Consider the following 23744-nt stretch of genomic DNA (forward strand, 5'->3'; position numbering starts at 1 on the left):
CTATTCACAAAATAAAACAAAAGCAGTCATGCAAAAATCTGATTTGACACAGCACAGCAAAATCATTTGTACCATTCAATTCCGCTCATCCAGGCGAGGAGAATTCAATCACATTTATTCGATGCGACGTTTCTTATGAGATTTAATAAGCGACAACATTTTGACCCCAAACCGAGAGGATTCTGGGATGTTTGTGGTTTTTTGGCAATGACTGTGGAAGGAAACGTCGCAGACCCCTCAAGGTGTTACTCGTACTGCTCGCCTCGTCGAGCGGCATCCAAATATATGAGTGGTTAAGCTGTGGGCAGTGAATTGGCCGAGCGACCAATAAAACAATATGTATTATGGGGATGAATGCTTTTTGTTTTTCACAAAATAAAACAAAAGCAGTCATGCAAAAAGCTGATTTACCACAGCACAGCAAAATCAGTTGCACCATTCAATTCCGCTCATCCAAGCGGGGAGAATTCAATCAAATTTATTCGATGCGACGTTTCTTATGGGATTTAATAAGCGACAACATTTTAACCCCAAACCGAGAGGATTCTGAGATGTTTGCGGTATTTTGGCAATGATTCTGGAAGGAAATGTCTCAGACCCATCAACGTGGTACTCGTACTGCTCGCCTCCTCGAGAGGCATCCAAATATATGAGTGGTTAAGCTGTGGGCAGTGAATTGGATGAGCGACCAATAAAACAATATGTATTATGGGGATGAATGCTTTTGTTTTTCACAAAATAAAACAAAAGCAGTCATGCAAAAATCTGATTTAAAACAGCAAAGCAAAACCAGTTGCACTATTCAATTCTTCGCATCCAGGCGGGGAGAATTCAATCCAATTTATTCGATGCGACGTTTCTTATGGGATTTAATAAGCGACAACATTTTGACACCAAACCGAGAGGATTCTGGGATGTTTGTGGTTTTTTGGCAATGACTGTGGAAGGAAACGTCGCAGACCCCTCAAGGTGTTACTCGTACTGCTCGCCTCGTCGAGACGCATCCAAATATATGAGTGGTTAAGCTGTGGGCAGTGAATTGGACGAGCGACCAATAAAACAATATGTATTATGGGGATGAATGCTTTTTGCTATTCACAAAATAAAACAAAAGCGGTCATGCAAAAATCTGATTTGATACAGCACAGCAAAATCATTTGCACCATTCAATTTCGCTCGTCCAGGCGGGGAGAATTCAATCACATTCATTCGATGGGACGTTTCTTATGGGATTTAATAAGCGACAACATTTTGACCCCAAACCGAGAGGATTCTGGGATGTTTGTGGTTTTTTGGCAATGACTGTGGAAGGAAACGTCGCAGACCCCTCAACGTGTTACTCGTACTGCTCGCCTCGTCGAGAGGCATCCAAATATATGAGTGGTTAAGCTGTGGGCAGTGAATTGGCCGAGCGACCAATAAAACAATATGTATTATGGGGATGAATGCTTTTTGTTTTTCACAAAATAAAACAAAAGCAGTCATGCAAAAACTGATTTACCACAGCACAGCAAAATCAGTTGCACCATTCAATTCCGCTCATCCTGGCGAGGAGAATTCAATCACATTTAATCGATGCGACGTTTCTTATGAGATTTAATAAGCGACAACATTTTGACCCGAAACCGAGAGGATTCTGGGATGTTTGTGGTTTTTTGGCAATGACTGTGGAAGGAAACGTCGCAGACCCCTCAAGGTGTTACTCGTACTGCTCGCCTCGTCGAGAGGCATCCAAATATATGAGTGGTTAAGCTGTGGGCAGTGAATTGGACGAGCGACCAATAAAACAATATGTATTATGGGGATGAATGCTTTTTGCTATTCACAAAATAAAACAAAAGCGGTCATGCAAAAAGCTGATTTAACACAGCATAGCAAAATCACTTGCACCATTCAATTCTGCTCGTCCAGGCGGGGAGAATTCAATCACATTTATTCGATGCGACGTTTCTTATGGGATTTAATAAGCGACAACATTTTAACCCCAAACCGAGAGGATTCTGAGATGTTTGGGGTTTATTGGCAATGATTCTGGAAAGAAACGTCGCAGACCCATCAACGTGTTACTCGTACTGATCGACTCGTCGAGTCGCATCCAAATATATGAGTGGTTAAGCTGTGGGAAGTGAAATGGACGAGCGACCAATAAAACAATATTATTATGGGGATGAATGCTTTTTGCTATTCACAAAATAAAACAAAAGCAGTCATGCAAAAATCTGATTTGACACAGCACAGCAAAATCATTTGTACCATTCAATTCCGCTCATCCAGGCGAGGAGAATTCAATCACATTTATTCGATGCGACGTTTCTTATGAGATTTAATAAGCGACAACATTTTGACCCCAAACCGAGAGGATTCTGGGATGTTTGTGGTTTTTTGGCAATGACTGTGGAAGGAAACGTCGCAGACCCCTCAAGGTGTTACTCGTACTGCTCGCCTCGTCGAGCGGCATCCAAATATATGAGTGGTTAAGCTGTGGGCAGTGAATTGGCCGAGCGACCAATAAAACAATATGTATTATGGGGATGAATGCTTTTTGTTTTTCACAAAATAAAACAAAAGCAGTCATGCAAAAAGCTGATTTACCACAGCACAGCAAAATCAGTTGCACCATTCAATTCCGCTCATCCAAGCGGGGAGAATTCAATCAAATTTATTCGATGCGACGTTTCTTATGGGATTTAATAAGCGACAACATTTTAACCCCAAACCGAGAGGATTCTGAGATGTTTGCGGTATTTTGGCAATGATTCTGGAAGGAAATGTCTCAGACCCATCAACGTGGTACTCGTACTGCTCGCCTCCTCGAGAGGCATCCAAATATATGAGTGGTTAAGCTGTGGGCAGTGAATTGGATGAGCGACCAATAAAACAATATGTATTATGGGGATGAATGCTTTTGTTTTTCACAAAATAAAACAAAAGCAGTCATGCAAAAATCTGATTTAAAACAGCAAAGCAAAACCAGTTGCACTATTCAATTCTTCGCATCCAGGCGGGGAGAATTCAATCCAATTTATTCGATGCGACGTTTCTTATGGGATTTAATAAGCGACAACATTTTGACACCAAACCGAGAGGATTCTGGGATGTTTGTGGTTTTTTGGCAATGACTGTGGAAGGAAACGTCGCAGACCCCTCAAGGTGTTACTCGTACTGCTCGCCTCGTCGAGACGCATCCAAATATATGAGTGGTTAAGCTGTGGGCAGTGAATTGGACGAGCGACCAATAAAACAATATGTATTATGGGGATGAATGCTTTTTGCTATTCACAAAATAAAACAAAAGCGGTCATGCCAAAATCTAATTTGATACAGCACAGCAAAATCATTTGCACCATTCAATTCCGCTCGTCCAGGCGGGGAGAATTCAATCACATTCATTCGATGCAACGTTTCTTATGGGATTTAATAAGCGACAACATTTTGACCCCAAACCGAGAGGATTCTGGGATGTTTGTGGTTTTTTGGCAATGACTGTGGAAGGAAACGTCGCAGACCCCTCAAGGTGTTACTCGTACTGCTCGCCTCGTCGAGAGGCATCCAAATATATGAGTGGTTAAGCTGTGGGCAGTGAATTGGCCGAGCGACCAATAAAACAATATGTATTATGGGGATGAATGCTTTTTGTTTTTCACAAAATAAAACAAAAGCAGTCATGCAAAAATCTGATTTACCACAGCACAGCAAAATCAGTTGCACCATTCAATTCCGCTCATCCAAGCGGGGAGAATTCAATCACATTTATTCGATGCGACGTTTCTTATGGGATTTAATAAGCGACAACATTTTAACCCCAAACCGAGAGGATTCTGAGATGTTTGCGGTATTTTGGCAATGATTCTGGAAGGAAACGTCGCAGACCCATCAACGTGGTACTCGTACTGCTCGCCTCCTCGAGAGGCATCCAAATATATGAGTGGTTAAGCTGTGGGAAGTGAAATGGACGAGCGACCAATAAAACAATATGTATTATGGGGATGAATGCTTTTTGCTATTCACAAAATAAAACAAAAGCAGTCATGCAAAAATCTGATTTGACACAGCACAGCAAAATCATTTGCACCATTCAATTCCGCTCGTCCAGGCGGGGAGAATTCAATCACATTCATTCGATGCGACGTTTCTTATGGGATTTAATAAGCGACAACATTTTCACCCCAAACCAAGAAGATTCTGGGATGTTTTGTGGTTTTTTGGCAATGACTGTGGAAGGAAACGTCGGGGACCCATCAAGGTGTTACTCGTACTGCTCGCCTCGTCGAGAGGCATCCAAATATATGAGCGGTTAAGCTGTGGGCAGTGAATTGGACGAGCAACCAATAAAACAATATGTATTATGGGGATGAATGCTTTTTGCTATTCACAAAATAAAACAAAAGCGGTCATGCAAAAAGCTGATTTAACACAGCACAGCAAAATCACTTGCACCATTCAATTCTGCTCGTCGAGGCGGGGAGAATTCAATCACATTCATTCGATGCGACGTTTCTTATGGGATTTAATAAGCGACAACATTTTGACCCCAAACCGAGAGGATTCTGAGATGTTTGGGGTTTATTGGCAATGATTCTGGAAAAAAACGTCGCAGACCCATCAGCGTGTTACTCGTACTGATCGCCTCGTCGAGACGCATCCAGATATATGAGTGGTTAAGCTGTGGGAAGTGAAATGGACGAGCGACCAATAAAACAATATGTATTATGGGGATGAATGCTTTTTGCTATTCACAAAATAAAACAAAAGCAGTCATGCAAAAATCTGATTTGACATAGCACAGCAAAATCATTTGCTCCATTCAATTCCGCTCGTCCAGGCGGGGAGAATTCAATCACATTCATTCGATGCGACGTTTCTTATGGGATTTAATAAGCGACAACATTTTCACCCCAAACCAAGAGGATTCTGGGATGTTTGTGGTTTTTTGGCAATGACTGTGGAAGGAAACGTCGCAGACCCCTCAAGGTGTTACTCGTACTGCTCGCCTCGTCGAGAGGCATCCAAATATATGAGTGTTTAAGCTGTGGCAGTGAATTGGACGAGCGACCAATAAAACAATATGTATTATGTGAATGAATGCTTTTTGTTTTTCACAAAATAAAACAAAAGCAGTCATGCAAAAAGCTGATTTACCACAGCACAGCAAAATCAGTTGCACCATTCAATTCCGCTCATCCAAGCGGGGAGAATTCAATCACATTTATTCGATGCGACGTTTCTTATGGGATTTAATAAGCGACAACATTTTAACCCCAAACGGAGAGGATTCTGAGATGTTTGCGGTATTTTGGCAATGATTCTGGAAGGAAACGTCGCAGACCCATCAACGTGGTACTCGTACTGCTCGCCTCGTCGAGAGGCATCCAAATATATGAGTGGTTAAGCTGTGGGCAGTGAATTGGACGAGCGACCAATAAAACAATATGTATTATGGGGATGAATGCTTTTTGCTATTCACAAAATAAAACAAAAGCGGTCATGCAAAAATCTGATTTGATACAGCACAGCAAAATCATTTGCACCTTTCAATTCCGCTCATCCAGGCGAGGAGAATTCAATCACATTTAATCGATGCGACGTTTCTTATGAGATTTAATAAGCGACAACATTTTGACCCCAAACCGAGAGGATTCTGGGATGTTTGTGATTTTTTGGCAATGACTGTGGAAGGAAACGTCGCAGTCCCCTCAAGGTGTTACTCGTACTGCTCGTCTCGTCGAGAGGCATCCAAATATATGAGCGGTTAAGCTGTGGGCAGTGAATTGGACGAGCAACCAATAAAACAATATGTATTATGGGGATGAATGCTTTTTGTTTTTCACAAAATAAAACAAAAGCAGTCATGCAAAAAGCTGATTTACCACAGCACAGCAAAATCAGTTGCACCATTCAATTCCGCTCATCCAAGCGGGGAGAATTCAATCACATTTATTCGATGCGACGTTTCTTATGGGATTTAATAAGCGACAACATTTTAACCCCAAACCGAGAGGATTCTGAGATGTTTGCGGTATTTTGGCAATGATTCTGGAAGGAAACGTCGCAGACCCATCAACGTGGTACTCGTACTGCTCGCCTCGTCGAGAGGCATCCAAATATATGAGTGGTTAAGCTGTGGGCAGTGAATTGGACGAGCGACCAATAAAACAATATGTATTATGGGGATGAATGCTTTTTGCTATTCACAAAATAAAACAAAAGCGGTCATGCAAAAATCTGATTTGATACAGCACAGCAAAATCATTTGCACCTTTCAATTCCGCTCATCCAGGCGAGGAGAATTCAATCACATTTAATCGATGCGACGTTTCTTATGAGATTTAATAAGCGACAACATTTTGACCCCAAACCGAGAGGATTCTGGGATGTTTGTGGTTTTTTGGCAATGACTGTGGAAGGAAACGTCGCAGACCCCTCAAGGTGTTACTCGTACTGCTCGCCTCGTCGAGAGGCATCCAAATATATGAGTGGTTAAGCTGTGGGCAGTGAATTGGCCGAGCGACCAATAAAACAATATGTATTATGGGGATGAATGCTTTTTGTTTTTCACAAAATAAAACAAAAGCAGTCATGCAAAAATCTGATTTACCACAGCACAGCAAAATCAGTTGCACCATTCAATTCCGCTCATCCAAGCGGGGAGAATTCAATCACATTTATTCGATGCGACGTTTTTTATGGGATTTAATAAGCGACAACATTTTAACCCCAAACCGAGAGGATTCTGAGATGTTTGCGGTATTTTGGCAATGATTCTGGAAGGAAACGTCGCAGACCCATCAACGTGGTACTCGTACTGCTCGCCTCCTCGAGAGGCATCCAAATATATGAGTGGTTAAGCTGTGGGAAGTGAAATGGACGAGCGACCAATAAAACAATATGTATTATGGGGATGAATGCTTTTTGCTATTCACAAAATAAAACAAAAGCAGTCATGCAAAAATCTGATTTGACACAGCACAGCAAAATCATTTGCACCATTCAATTCCGCTCGTCCAGGCGGGGAGAATTCAATCACATTCATTCGATGCGACGTTTCTTATGGGATTTAATAAGCGACAACATTTTCACCCCAAACCAAGAAGATTCTGGGATGTTTTGTGGTTTTTTGGCAATGACTGTGGAAGGAAACGTCGGGGACCCATCAAGGTGTTACTCGTACTGCTCGCCTCGTCGAGAGGCATCCAAATATATGAGCGGTTAAGCTGTGGGCAGTGAATTGGACGAGCAACCAATAAAACAATATGTATTATGGGGATGAATGCTTTTTGCTATTCACAAAATAAAACAAAAGCGGTCATGCAAAAAGCTGATTTAACACAGCACAGCAAAATCACTTGCACCATTCAATTCTGCTCGTCGAGGCGGGGAGAATTCAATCACATTTATTCGATGCGACGTTTCTTATGGGATTTAATAAGCGACAACATTTTCACCCCAAACCAAGAGGATTCTGGGATGTTTGTGGTTTTTTGGCAATGACTGTGGAAGGAAACGTCGCAGACCCCTCAAGGTGTTACTCGTACTGCTCGCCTCGTCGAGAGGCATCCAAATATATGAGTGTTTAAGCTGTGGCAGTGAATTGGACGAGCGACCAATAAAACAATATGTATTATGTGAATGAATGCTTTTTGTTTTTCACAAAATAAAACAAAAGCAGTCATGCAAAAAGCTGATTTACCACAGCACAGCAAAATCAGTTGCACCATTCAATTCCGCTCATCCAAGCGGGGAGAATTCAATCACATTTATTCGATGCGACGTTTCTTATGGGATGTAATAAGCGACAACATTTTAACCCCAAACCGAGAGGATTCTGAGATGTTTGCGGTATTTTGGCAATGATTCTGGAAGGAAACGTCGCAGACCCATCAACGTGGTACTCGTACTGCTCGCCTCGTCGAGAGGCATCCAAATATATGAGTGGTTAAGCTGTGGGCAGTGAATTGGACGAGCGACCAATAAAACAATATGTATTATGGCGATGAATGCTTTTTGCTATTCACAAAATAAAACAAAAGCGGTCATGCAAAAATCTGATTTGATACAGCACAGCAAAATCATTTGCACCTTTCAATTCCGCTCATCCAGGCGAGGAGAATTCAATCACATTTAATCGATGCGACGTTTCTTATGAGATTTAATAAGCGACAACATTTTGACCCCAAACCGAGAGGATTCTGGGATGTTTGTGATTTTTTGGCAATGACTGTGGAAGGAAACGTCGCAGTCCCCTCAAGGTGTTACTCGTACTACTCGTCTCGTCGAGAGGCATCCAAATATATGAGCGGTTAAGCTGTGGGCAGTGAATTGGACGAGCGACCAATAAAACAATATGTATTATGGGGATGAATGCTTTTTGCTATTCACAAAATAAAACAAAAGCGGTCATGCAAAAATCTGATTTGATACAGCACAGCAAAATCATTTGCACCATTCAATTCCGCTCGTCCAGGCGGGGAGAATTCAATCACATTCATTCGATGCGACGTTTCTTATGGGATTTAATAAGCGACAACATTTTCACCCCAAACCAAGAGGATTCTGGGATGTTTGTGGTTTTTTGGCAATGACTGTGGAAGGAAACGTCGGGGACCCATCAAGCTGTTAGTCGTACTGCTCGCCTCGTCGAGAGGCATCCAAATATATGACCGGTTAAGCTGTGGGCAGTGAATTGGACGAGCAACCAATAAAACAATATGTATTATGGGGATGAATGCTTTTTGTTTTTCACAAAAAAAAACAAAAGCAGTCATGCAAAAACTGATTTACCACAGCACAGCAAAATCAGTTGCACCATTCAATTCCGCTCATCCTGGCGAGGAGAATTCAATCACATTTAATCGATGCGACGTTTCTTATGAGATTTAATAAGCGACAACATTTTGACCCTAAACCGAGAGGATTCTGGGATGTTTGTGGTTTTTTGGCAATGACTGTGGAAGGAAACGTCGCAGACCCCTCAAGGTGTTACTCGTACTGCTCGCCTCGTCGAGAGGCATCCAAATATATGAGTGGTTAAGCTGTGGGCAGTGAATTGGACGAGCGACCAATAAAACAATATGTATTATGGGGATGAATGCTTTTTGCTATTCACAAAATAAAACAAAAGCGGTCATGCAAAAAGCTGATTTAACACAGCACAGCAAAATCACTTGCACCATTCAATTCTGCTCGTCCAGGCGGGGATAATTCAATCACATTTATTCGATGCGACGTTTCTTATGGGATTTAATAAGCGACAACATTTTAACCCCAAACCGAGAGGATTCTGAGATGTTTGGGGTTTATTGGCAATGATTCTGGAAAGAAACGTCGCAGACCCATCAACGTGTTACTCGTACTGATCGACTCGTCGAGTCGCATCCAAATATATGAGTGGTTAAGCTGTGGGAAGTGAAATGGACGAACGACCAATAAAACAATATTATTATGGGGATGAATGCTTTTTGCTATTCACAAAATAAAACAAAAGCAGTCATGCAAAATTCTGATTTGACACAGCACAGCAAAATCATTTGCACCATTCAATTCCGCTCGTCCAGGCGGGGAGAATTCAATCACATTCATTCGATGCGACGTTTCTTATGGGATTTAATAGGCCACAACATTTTCACCCCAAACCAAGAGGATTCTGGGATGTTTGTGGTTTTTTGGCAATGACTGTGGAAGGAAACGTCGGGGACCCATCAAGGTGTTACTCGTACTGCTCGCCTCGTCGAGAGGCATCCAAATATATGAGCGGTTAAGCTATGGGCAGTGAATTGGACGAGCAACCAATAAAACAATATGTATTATGGGGATGAATGCTTTTTGTTTTTCACAAAATAAAACAAAAGCAGTCATGCAAAAAGCTGATTTACCACAGCACAGCAAAATCAGTTGCACCATTCAATTCCACATTTATTCGATGCGACGTTTCTTATGAGATTTAATAAGCGACAACATTTTGACCCCAAACCGAGAGGATTCTGGGATGTTTGTGGTTTTTTGGCAATGACTGTGGAAGGAAACGTCGCAGACCCCTCAAGGTGTTACTATTACTGCTCGCCTCGTCGAGCGGCATCCAAATATATGAGTGGTTAAGCTGTGGGCAGTGAATTGGCCGAGCGACCAATAAAACAATATGTATTATGGGGATGAATGCTTTTTGTTTTTCACAAAATAAAACAAAAGCAGTCATGCAAAAAGCTGATTTACCACAGCACAGCAAAATCAGTTGCACCATTCAATTCCGCTCATCCAAGCGGGGAGAATTCAATCAAATTTATTCGATGCGACGTTTCTTATGGGATTTAATAAGCGACAACATTTTAACCCCAAACCGAGAGGATTCTGAGATGTTTGCGGTATTTTGGCAATGATTCTGGAAGGAAACGTCTCAGACCCATCAACGTGGTACTCGTACTGCTCGCCTCCTCGAGAGGCATCCAAATATATGAGTGGTTAAGCTGTGGGCAGTGAATTGGATGAGCGACCAATAAAACAATATGTATTATGGGGATGAATGCTTTTGTTTTTCACAAAATAAAACAAAAGCAGTCATGCAAAAAGCTGATTTACCACAGCACAGCAAAATCAGTTGCACCATTCAATTCCGCTCATCCAAGCGGGGAGAATTCAATCAAATTTATTCGATGCGACGTTTCTTATGGGATTTAATAAGCGACAACATTTTAACCCCAAACCGAGAGGATTCTGAGATGTTTGCGGTATTTTGGCAATGATTCTGGAAGGAAACGTCTCAGACCCATCAACGTGGTACTCGTACTGCTCGCCTCCTCGAGAGGCATCCAAATATATGAGTGGTTAAGCTGTGGGCAGTGAATTGGATGAGCGACCAATAAAACAATATGTATTATGGGGATGAATGCTTTTTGTTTTTCACAAAATAAAACAAAAGCAGTCATGCAAAAAGCTGATTTAACACAGCACAGCAAAATCAGTTGCACCATTCAATTCTGCTCGTCCAGGCGGGGAGAATTCAATCAAATTTATTCGATGCGACGTTTCTTATGGGATTTAATAAGCGACAACATTTTAACCCCAAACCGAGAGGATTCTGAGATGTTTGCGTATTTTGGCAATTATTCTGGAAGGAAACGTCGCAGACCCATCAACGTGGTACTCGTACTGCTCGCCTCGTCGAGAGGCATCCAAATATATGAGTAGTTAAGCTGTGGGCAATGAATTGGACGAGCGACCAATAAAACAATATGTATTATGGGGATGAATGCTTTTTGCTATTCACAAAAAAAAACAAAAGCAGTCATGCAAAAACTGATTTACCACAGCACAGCAAAATCATTTGCACCATTCAATTCCGCTCATCCTGGCGGGGAGAATTCAATCACATTCATTCGATGCGACGTTTCTTATGGGATTTAATAAGCGACAACATTTTCACCCCAAACCAAGAGGATTCTGGGATGTTTGTGGTTTTTGGCAATGACTGTGGAAGTAAACGTCGGTGACCCATCAAGGTGTTACTCGTACTGCTCGCCTCGTCGAGAGGCATCCAAATATATGAGCGGTTAAGCTGTGGGCAGTGAATTGGACGAGCGACCAATAAAACAATATGTATTATGGGGATGAATGCTTTTTGTTTTTCACAAAATAAAACAAAAGCGGTCATGCAAAAAGCTGATTTACCACAGCACAGCAAAATCACTTGCACCATTCAATTCTGCTCGTCCAGGCGGGGAGAATTCAATCACATTTATTCGATGCGACGTTTCTTATGGGATTTAATAAGCGACAACATTTTAACCCCAAACCGAGAGGATTCTGAGATGTTTGGGGTTTATTGGCAATGATTCTGGAAAGAAACGTCGCAGACCCATCAACGTGTTACTCGTACTGATCGCCTCGTCGAGTCGCATCCAAATATATGAGTGGTTAAGCTGTGGGAAGTGAAATTGACGAGCGTCCAATAAAACAATATTATTATGGGGATGAATGCTTTTTGCTATTCACAAAATAAAACAAAAGCAGTCATGCAAAAATCTGATTTGACACAGCACAGCAAAATCATTTGCACCATTCAATTCCGCTCGTCCAGGCGGGGAGAATTCAATCACATTTATTCGATGCGACGTTTCTTATGGGATTTAATAAGCGACAACATTTTAACCCCAAACCGAGAGGATTCTGAGATGTTTGGGGTTTATTGGCAATGATTCTGGAAAGAAACGTCGCAGACCCATCAACGTGTTACTCGTACTGATCGACTCGTCGAGTCGCATCCAAATATATGAGTGGTTAAGCTGTGGGAAGTGAAATGGACGAGCGACCAATAAAACAATATTATTATGGGGATGAATGCTTTTTGCTATTCACAAAATAAAACAAAAGCAGTCATGCAAAAATCTGATTTGACACAGCACAGCAAAATCATTTGTACCATTCAATTCCGCTCATCCAGGCGAGGAGAATTCAATCACATTTATTCGATGCGACGTTTCTTATGAGATTTAATAAGCGACAACATTTTGACCCCAAACCGAGAGGATTCTGGGATGTTTGTGGTTTTTTGGCAATGACTGTGGAAGGAAACGTCGCAGACCCCTCAAGGTGTTACTCGTACTGCTCGCCTCGTCGAGCGGCATCCAAATATATGAGTGGTTAAGCTGTGGGCAGTGAATTGGCCGAGCGACCAATAAAACAATATGTATTATGGGGATGAATGCTTTTTGTTTTTCACAAAATAAAACAAAAGCAGTCATGCAAAAAGCTGATTTACCACAGCACAGCAAAATCAGTTGCACCATTCAATTCCGCTCATCCAAGCGGGGAGAATTCAATCAAATTTATTCGATGCGACGTTTCTTATGGGATTTAATAAGCGACAACATTTTAACCCCAAACCGAGAGGATTCTGAGATGTTTGCGGTATTTTGGCAATGATTCTGGAAGGAAATGTCTAAGACCCATCAACGTGGTACTCGTACTGCTCGCCTCCTCGAGAGGCATCCAAATATATGAGTGGTTAAGCTGTGGGCAGTGAATTGGATGAGCGACCAATAAAACAATATGTATTATGGGGATGAATGCTTTTGTTTTTCACAAAATAAAACAAAAGCAGTCATGCAAAAATCTGATTTAAAACAGCAAAGCAAAACCAGTTGCACTATTCAATTCTTCGCATCCAGGCGGGGAGAATTCAATCCAATTTATTCGATGCGACGTTTCTTATGGGATTTAATAAGCGACAACATTTTGACACCAAACCGAGAGGATTCTGGGATGTTTGTGGTTTTTTGGCAATGACTGTGGAAGGAAACGTCGCAGACCCCTCAAGGTGTTACTCGTACTGCTCGCCTCGTCGAGACGCATCCAAATATATGAGTGGTTAAGCTGTGGGCAGTGAATTGGACGAGCGACCAATAAAACAATATGTATTATGGGGATGAATGCTTTTTGCTATTCACAAAATAAAACAAAAGCGGTCATGCCAAAATCTAATTTGATACAGCACAGCAAAATCATTTGCACCATTCAATTCCGCTCGTCCAGGCGGGGAGAATTCAATCACATTCATTCGATGCAACGTTTCTTATGGGATTTAATAAGCGACAACATTTTGACCCCAAACCGAGAGGATTCTGGGATGTTTGTGGTTTTTTGGCAATGACTGTGGAAGGAAACGTCGCAGACCCCTCAAGGTGTTACTCGTACTGCTCGCCTCGTCGAGAGGCATCCAAATATATGAGTGGTTAAGCTGTGGGCAGTGAATTGGCCGAGCGACCAATAAAACAATATGTATTATGGGGATGAATGCTTTTTGTTTTTCACAAAATAAAACAAAAGCAGTCATGCAAAAATCTGATTTACCACAGCACAGCAAAATCAGTTGCACCATTCAATTCCGCTCATCCAAGCGGGGAGAATTCAATCACATTTATTCGATGCGACGTTTCTTATGGGATTTAATAAGCGACAACATTTTAACCCCAAACCGAGAGGATTCTGAGATGTTTGCGGTATTTTGGCAATGATTCTGGAAGGAAACGTCGCAGACCCATCAACGTGGTACTCGTACTGCTCGCCTCCTCGAGAGGCATCCAAATATATGAGTGGTTAAGCTGTGGGAAGTGAAATGGACGAGCGACCAATAAAACAATATGTATTATGGGGATGAATGCTTTTTGCTATTCACAAAATAAAACAAAAGCAGTCATGCAAAAATCTGATTTGACACAGCACAGCAAAATCATTTGCACCATTCAATTCCGCTCGTCCAGGCGGGGAGAATTCAATCACATTCATTCGATGCGACGTTTCTTATGGGATTTAATAAGCGACAACATTTTCACCCCAAACCAAGAAGATTCTGGGATGTTTTGTGGTTTTTTGGCAATGACTGTGGAAGGAAACGTCGGGGACCCATCAAGGTGTTACTCGTACTGCTCGCCTCGTCGAGAGGCATCCAAATATATGAGCGGTTAAGCTGTGGGCAGTGAATTGGACGAGCAACCAATAAAACAATATGTATTATGGGGATGAATGCTTTTTGCTATTCACAAAATAAAACAAAAGCGGTCATGCAAAAAGCTGATTTAACACAGCACAGCAAAATCACTTGCACCATTCAATTCTGCTCGTCGAGGCGGGGAGAATTCAATCACATTCATTCGATGCGACGTTTCTTATGGGATTTAATAAGCGACAACATTTTGACCCCAAACCGAGAGGATTCTGAGATGTTTGGGGTTTATTGGCAATGATTCTGGAAAAAAACGTCGCAGACCCATCAGCGTGTTACTCGTACTGATCGCCTCGTCGAGACGCATCCAGATATATGAGTGGTTAAGCTGTGGGAAGTGAAATGGACGAGCGACCAATAAAACAATATGTATTATGGGGATGAATGCTTTTTGCTATTCACAAAATAAAACAAAAGCAGTCATGCAAAAATCTGATTTGACATAGCACAGCAAAATCATTTGCTCCATTCAATTCCGCTCGTCCAGGCGGGGAGAATTCAATCACATTCATTCGATGCGACGTTTCTTATGGGATTTAATAAGCGACAACATTTTCACCCCAAACCAAGAGGATTCTGGGATGTTTGTGGTTTTTTGGCAATGACTGTGGAAGGAAACGTCGCAGACCCCTCAAGGTGTTACTCGTACTGCTCGCCTCGTCGAGAGGCATCCAAATATATGAGTGTTTAAGCTGTGGCAGTGAATTGGACGAGCGACCAATAAAACAATATGTATTATGTGAATGAATGCTTTTTGTTTTTCACAAAATAAAACAAAAGCAGTCATGCAAAAAGCTGATTTACCACAGCACAGCAAAATCAGTTGCACCATTCAATTCCGCTCATCCAAGCGGGGAGAATTCAATCACATTTATTCGATGCGACGTTTCTTATGGGATTTAATAAGCGACAACATTTTAACCCCAAACGGAGAGGATTCTGAGATGTTTGCGGTATTTTGGCAATGATTCTGGAAGGAAACGTCGCAGACCCATCAACGTGGTACTCGTACTGCTCGCCTCGTCGAGAGGCATCCAAATATATGAGTGGTTAAGCTGTGGGCAGTGAATTGGACGAGCGACCAATAAAACAATATGTATTATGGGGATGAATGCTTTTTGCTATTCACAAAATAAAACAAAAGCGGTCATGCAAAAATCTGATTTGATACAGCACAGCAAAATCATTTGCACCTTTCAATTCCGCTCATCCAGGCGAGGAGAATTCAATCACATTTAATCGATGCGACGTTTCTTATGAGATTTAATAAGCGACAACATTTTGACCCCAAACCGAGAGGATTCTGGGATGTTTGTGATTTTTTGGCAATGACTGTGGAAGGAAACGTCGCAGTCCCCTCAAGGTGTTACTCGTACTGCTCGTCTCGTCGAGAGGCATCCAAATATATGAGCGGTTAAGCTGTGGGCAGTGAATTGGACGAGCAACCAATAAAACAATATGTATTATGGGGATGAATGCTTTTTGTTTTTCACAAAATAAAACAAAAGCAGTCATGCAAAAAGCTGATTTACCACAGCACAGCAAAATCAGTTGCACCATTCAATTCCGCTCATCCAAGCGGGGAGAATTCAATCACATTTATTCGATGCGACGTTTCTTATGGGATTTAATAAGCGACAACATTTTAACCCCAAACCGAGAGGATTCTGAGATGTTTGCGGTATTTTGGCAATGATTCTGGAAGGAAACGTCGCAGACCCATCAACGTGGTACTCGTACTGCTCGCCTCGTCGAGAGGCATCCAAATATATGAGTGGTTAAGCTGTGGGCAGTGAATTGGACGAGCGACCAATAAAACAATATGTATTATGGGGATGAATGCTTTTTGCTATTCACAAAATAAAACAAAAGCGGTCATGCAAAAATCTGATTTGATACAGCACAGCAAAATCATTTGCACCTTTCAATTCCGCTCATCCAGGCGAGGAGAATTCAATCACATTTAATCGATGCGACGTTTCTTATGAGATTTAATAAGCGACAACATTTTGACCCCAAACCGAGAGGATTCTGGGATGTTTGTGGTTTTTTGGCAATGACTGTGGAAGGAAACGTCGCAGACCCCTCAAGGTGTTACTCGTACTGCTCGCCTCGTCGAGAGGCATCCAAATATATGAGTGGTTAAGCTGTGGGCAGTGAATTGGCCGAGCGACCAATAAAACAATATGTATTATGGGGATGAATGCTTTTTGTTTTTCACAAAATAAAACAAAAGCGGTCATGCAAAAAGCTGATTTAACACAGCACAGCAAAATCACTTGCACCATTCAATTCTGCTCGTCGAGGCGGGGAGAATTCAATCACATTTATTCGATGCGACGTTTCTTATGGGATTTAATAAGCGACAACATTTTCACCCCAAACCAAGAGGATTCTGGGATGTTTGTGGTTTTTTGGCAATGACTGTGGAAGGAAACGTCGCAGACCCCTCAAGGTGTTACTCGTACTGCTCGCCTCGTCGAGAGGCATCCAAATATATGAGTGTTTAAGCTGTGGCAGTGAATTGGACGAGCGACCAATAAAACAATATGTATTATGTGAATGAATGCTTTTTGTTTTTCACAAAATAAAACAAAAGCAGTCATGCAAAAAGCTGATTTACCACAGCACAGCAAAATCAGTTGCACCATTCAATTCCGCTCATCCAAGCGGGGAGAATTCAATCACATTTATTCGATGCGACGTTTCTTATGGGATGTAATAAGCGACAACATTTTAACCCCAAACCGAGAGGATTCTGAGATGTTTGCGGTATTTTGGCAATGATTCTGGAAGGAAACGTCGCAGACCCATCAACGTGGTACTCGTACTGCTCGCCTCGTCGAGAGGCATCCAAATATATGAGTGGTTAAGCTGTGGGCAGTGAATTGGACGAGCGACCAATAAAACAATATGTATTATGGCGATGAATGCTTTTTGCTATTCACAAAATAAAACAAAAGCGGTCATGCAAAAATCTGATTTGATACAGCACAGCAAAATCATTTGCACCTTTCAATTCCGCTCATCCAGGCGAGGAGAATTCAATCACATTTAATCGATGCGACGTTTCTTATGAGATTTAATAAGCGACAACATTTTGACCCCAAACCGAGAGGATTCTGGGATGTTTGTGATTTTTTGGCAATGACTGTGGAAGGAAACGTCGCAGTCCCCTCAAGGTGTTACTCGTACTGCTCGTCTCGTCGAGAGGCATCCAAATATATGAGCGGTTAAGCTGTGGGCAGTGAATTGGACGAGCAACCAATAAAACAATATGTATTATGGGGATGAATGCTTTTTGTTTTTCACAAAATAAAACAAAAGCAGTCATGCAAAAACTGATTTACCACAGCACAGCAAAATCAGTTGCACCATTCAATTCCGCTCATCCAGGCGAGGAGAATTCAATCACATTTAATCGATGCGACGTTTCTTATGAGATTTAATAAGCGACAACATTTTGACCCCAAACCGAGAGGATTCTGGGATGTTTGTGGTTTTTTGGCAATGACTGTGGAAGGAAACGTCGCAGACCCCTCAAGGTGTTACTCGTACTGCTCGCCTCGTCGAGAGGCATCCAAATATATGAGTGGTTAAGCTGTGGGCAGTGAATTGGACGAGCGACCAATAAAACAATATGTATTATGGGGATGAATGCTTTTTGCTATTCACAAAATAAAACAAAAGCGGTCATGCAAAAATCTGATTTGATACAGCACAGCAAAATCATTTGCACCTTTCAATTCCGCTCATCCAGGCGAGGAGAATTCAATCACATTTAATCGATGCGACGTTTCTTATGAGATTTAATAAGCGACAACATTTTGACCCCAAACCGAGAGGATTCTGGGATGTTTGTGGTTTTTTGGCAATGACTGTGGAAGGAAACGTCGCAGACCCCTCAAGGTGTTACTCGTACTGCTCGCCTCGTCGAGAGGCATCCAAATATATGAGTGGTTAAGCTGTGGGCAGTGAATTGGACGAGCGACCAATAAAACAATATGTATTATGGGGATGAATGCTTTTTGTTTTTCACAAAATAAAACAAAAGCAGTCATGCAAAAAGCTGATTTACCAGAGCACAGCAAAATCAGTTGCACCATTCAATTCCGCTCATCCAGGCGAGGAGAATTCAATCACATTTATTCGATGCGACGTTTCATTTGAGATTTAATAAGCGACAACATTTTGACCCCAAAACGAGAGGATTCTGGGATGTTTGTGGTTTTTTGGCAATGACTGTGGAAGGAAACGTCGCAGACCCCTCAAGGTGTTACTCGTACTGCTCGCCTCGTCGACAGGCATCCAAATATATGAGTGTTTAAGCTGTGGCAGTGAATTGGACGAGCGACCAATAAAACAATATGTATTATGGGGATGAATGCTTTTTGTTTTTCACAAAATAAAACAAAAGCAGTCATGCAAAAAGCTGATTTACCACAGCACAGCAAAATCAGTTGCACCATTCAATTCCGCTCATCCAAGCGGGGAGAATTCAATCACATTTATTCGATGCGACGTTTCTTATGGGATTTAATAAGCGACAACATTTTAACCCCAAACCGAGAGGATTCTGAGATGTTTGCGGTATTTTGGCAATGACTGTGGAAGGAAACGTCGCAGACCCATCAACGTGGTACTCGTACTGCTCGCCTCGTCGAGAGGCATCCAAATATATGAGTGGTTAAGCTGTGGGCAGTGAATTGGACGAGCGACCAATAAAACAATATGTATTATGGGGATGAATGCTTTTTGCTATTCACAAAATAAAACAAAAGCGGTCATGCAAAAATCTGATTTGATACAGCACAGCAAAATCATTTGCACCTTTCAATTCCGCTCATCCAGGCGAGGAGAATTCAATCACATTTAATCGATGCGACGTTTCTTATGAGATTTAATAAGCGACAACATTTTGACCCCAAACCGAGAGGATTCTGGGATGTTTGTGATTTTTTGGCAATGACTGTGGAAGGAAACGTCGCAGTCCCCTCAAGGTGTTACTCGTACTGCTCGCCTCGTCGAGAGGCATCCAAATATATGAGTGGTTAAGCTGTGGGCAGTGAATTGGACGAGCGACCAATAAAACAATATGTATTATGGGGATGAATGCTTTTTGCTATTCACAAAATAAAACAAAAGCGGTCATGCAAAAAGCTGATTTAACACAGCACAGCAAAATCACTTGCACCATTCAATTCTGCTCGTCCAGGCGGGGAGAATTCAATCACATTTATTCGATGCGACGTTTCTTATGGGATTTAATAAGCGACAACATTTTGACCCCAAACCGAGAGGATTCTGAGATGTTTGTGGTTTATTGGCAATGATTCTGGAAAGAAACCTCGCAGACCCATCAACGTGTTACTCGTACTGATCGCCTCGTCGAGTCGCATCCAAATATATGAGTGGTTAAGCTGTGGGAAGTGAAATGGACGAGCGACCAATAAAACAATATGTATTATGGGGATGAATGCTTTTTGCTATTCACAAAATAAAACAAAAGCAGTCATGCAAAAATCTGATTTGACACAGCACAGCAAAATCATTTGCACCATTCAATTCCGCTCGTCCATGCGGGGAGAATTCAATCACATTCATTCGATGCGACGTTTCTTATGGGATTTAATAAGCGACAACATTTTGACACCAAACCGAGAGGATTCTGGGATGTTTGTGGTTTTTTGGCAATGACTGTGGAAGGAAACGTCGCAGACCCATCAACGTGTTACTCGTACTGATCGCCTCGTCGAGACGCATCCAAATATATGAGTGGTTAAGCTGTGGGAAGTGAAATGGACGAGCGACCAATAAAACAATATGTATTATGGGGATGAATGCTTCATGCTATTCACAAAATAAAACAAAAGCGGTCATGCAAAAATCTGATTTGATACAGCACAGCAAAATCATTTGCACCTTTTAATTCAGCTCGTCCAGGCGGGGAGAATTCAATCACATTCATTCGATGCGACGTTTCTTATGGGATTTAATAAGCGACAACATTTTCACCCCAAACCAAGAGGATTCTGGGATGTTTGTGGTTTTTTGGCAATGACTGTGGAAGGAAACGTCGGGGACCCATCAAGCTGTTAATCGTACTGCTCGCCTCGTCGAGAGGCATCCAAATATATGAGCGGTTAAGCTGTGGGCAGTGAATTGGACGAGCAACCAATAAAACAATATGTATTATGGGGATGAATGCTTTTTGTTTTTCACAAAATAAAACAAAAGCAGTCATGCAAAAACTGATTTACCACAGCACAGCAAAATCAGTTGCACCATTCAATTCCGCTCATCCAGGCGAGGAGAATTCAATCACATTTAATCGATGCGATGTTTCTTATGAGATTTAATAAGCGACAACATTTTGACCCCTAACCGAGAGGATTCTGGGATGTTTGTGGTTTTTTGGCAATGACTGTGGAAGGAAACGTGGCAGACCCCTCAAGGTGTTACTCGTACTGCTCGCCTCGTCGAGAGGCATCCAAATATATGAGTGGTTAAGCTGTGGGCAGTGAATTGGACGAGCGACCAATAAAACAATATGTATTATGGGGATGAATGCTTTTTGCTATTCACAAAATAAAACAAAAGCGGTCATGCAAAAAGCTGATTTAACACAGCACAGAAAAATCACTTGCACCATTCAATTCTGCTCGTCCAGGCGGGGAGAATTCAATCACATTTATTCGATGCGACGTTTCTTATGGGATTTAATAAGCGACAACATTTTGACCCCAAACCGAGAGGATTCTGAGATGTTTGTGGTTTATTGGCAATGATTCTGGAAAGAAACCTCGCAGACCCATCAACGTGTTACTCGTACTGATCGCCTCGTCGAGTCGCATCCAAATATACGAGTGGTTAAACTGTGGGAAGTGAAATGGACAAGCGACCAATAAAACAATATGTATTATGGGGATGAATGCTTTTTGCTATTCACAAAATAAAACAAAAGCAGTCATGCAAAAATCTGATTTGACACAGCACAGAAAAATCATTTGCACCATTCAATTCCGCTCGTCCCTGCGGGGAGAATTCAATCACATTCATTCGATGCGACGTTTCTTATGGGATTTAATAAGCGACAACATTTTGACACCAAACCGAGAGGATTCTGGGATGTTTGTGGTTTTTTGGCAATGACTGTGGAAGGAAACGTCGCAGACCCATCAACGTGTTACTCGTACTGATCGCCTCGTCGAGACGCATCCAAATATATGAGTGGTTAAGCTGTGGGAAGTGAAATGGACGAGCGACCAATAAAACAATATGTATTATGGGGATGAATGCTTTATGCTATTCACAAAATAAAACAAAAGCAGTCATGCAAAAATCTGATTTGACACAGCACAGCAAAATCATTTGCACCATTCAATTCCGCTCGTCCAGGCGGGGAGAATTCAATCACATTCATTCGATGCGACGTTTCTTATGGGATTTAATAAGCGACAACATTTTCACCCCAAACCAAGAGGATTCTGGGATGTTTGTGGTTTTTTGGCAATGACTGTGGAAGGAAACGTCGGGGACCCATCAAGGTGTTACTCGTACTGCTCGCCTCGTCGAGAGGCATCCAAATATATGAGCGGTTAAGCTGTGGGCAGTGAATTGGACGAGCGACCAATAAAACAATATGTATTATGGGGATGAATGCTTTTTGCTATTCACAAAATAAAACAAAAGCAGTCATGCAAAAACTGATTTACCACAGCACAGCAAAATCAGTTGCACCATTCAATTCCGCTCATCCAGGCGAGGAGAATTCAATCACATTTAATCGATGCGATGTTTCTTATGAGATTTAATAAGCGACAACATTTTGACCCCTAACCGAGAGGATTCTGGGATGTTTGTGGTTTTTTGGCAATGACTGTGGAAGGAAACGTCGCAGACCCCTCAAGGTGTTACTCGTACTGCTCGCCTCGTCGAGAGGCATCCAAATATATGAGTGGTTAAGCTGTGGGCAGTGAATTGGACGAGCGACCAATAAAACAATATGTATTATGGGGATGAATGCTTTTTGCTATTCACAAAATAAAACAAAAGCGGTCATGCAAAAAGCTGATTTAACACAGCACAGCAAAATCACTTGCACCATTCAATTCTGCTCGTCCAGGCGGGGAGAATTCAATCACATTTATTCGATGCGACGTTTCTTATGGGATTTAATAAGCGACAACATTTTGACCCCAAACCGAGAGGATTCTGAGATGTTTGTGGTTTATTGGCAATGATTCTGGAAAGAAACCTCGCAGACCCATCAACGTGTTACTCGTACTGATCGCCTCGTCGAGTCGCATCCAAATATATGAGTGGTTAAACTGTGGGAAGTGAAATGGACAAGCGACCAATAAAACAATATGTATTATGGGGATGAATGCTTTTTGCTATTCACAAAATAAAACAAAAGCAGTCATGCAAAAATCTGATTTGACACAGCACAGAAAAATCATTGGCACCATTCAATTCCGCTCGTCCCTGCGGGGAGAATTCAATCTCATTCATTCGATGCGACGTTTCTTATGGGATTTAATAAGCGACAACATTTTGACACCAAACCGAGAGGATTCTGGGATGTTTGTGGTTTTTTGGCAATGACTGTGGAAGGAAACGTCGCAGACCCATCAACGTGTTACTCGTACTGATCGCCTCGTCGAGACGCATCCAAATATATGAGTGGTTAAGCTGTGGGAAGTGAAATGGACGAGCGACCAATAAAACAATATGTATTATGGGGATGAATGCTTTATGCTATTCACAAAATAAAACAAAAGCAGTCATGCAAAAATCTGATTTGACACAGCACAGCAAAATCATTTGCACCATTCAATTCCGCTCGTCCAGGCGGGGAGAATTCAATCACATTCATTCGATGCGACGTTTCTTATGGGATTTAATAAGCGACAACATTTTCACCCCAAACCAAGAGGATTCTGGGATGTTTGTGGTTTTTTGGCAATGACTGTGGAAGGAAACGTCGGGGACCCATCAAGGTGTTACTCGTACTGCTCGCCTCGTCGAGAGGCATCCAAATATATGAGCGGTTAAGATGTGGGCAGTGAATTGGACGAGCAACCAATAAAACAATATGTATTATGGGGATGAATGCTTTTTGTTTTTCACAAAATAAAACAAAAGCAGTCATGCAAAAACTGATTTACCACAGCACAGCAAAATCAGTTGCACCATTCAATTCCGCTCATCCAGGCGAGGAGAATTCAATCACATTTAATCGATGCGACGT

Source organism: Petromyzon marinus, chromosome 47, assembly GCF_048934315.1.
Source record: "Petromyzon marinus isolate PM22_M1 ecotype Great Lakes invasive population chromosome 47, UKy_Petmar_22M1.pri1.0, whole genome shotgun sequence".
In the NCBI taxonomy this organism is placed as follows: Eukaryota; Metazoa; Chordata; class Hyperoartia; order Petromyzontiformes; family Petromyzontidae; genus Petromyzon; species Petromyzon marinus.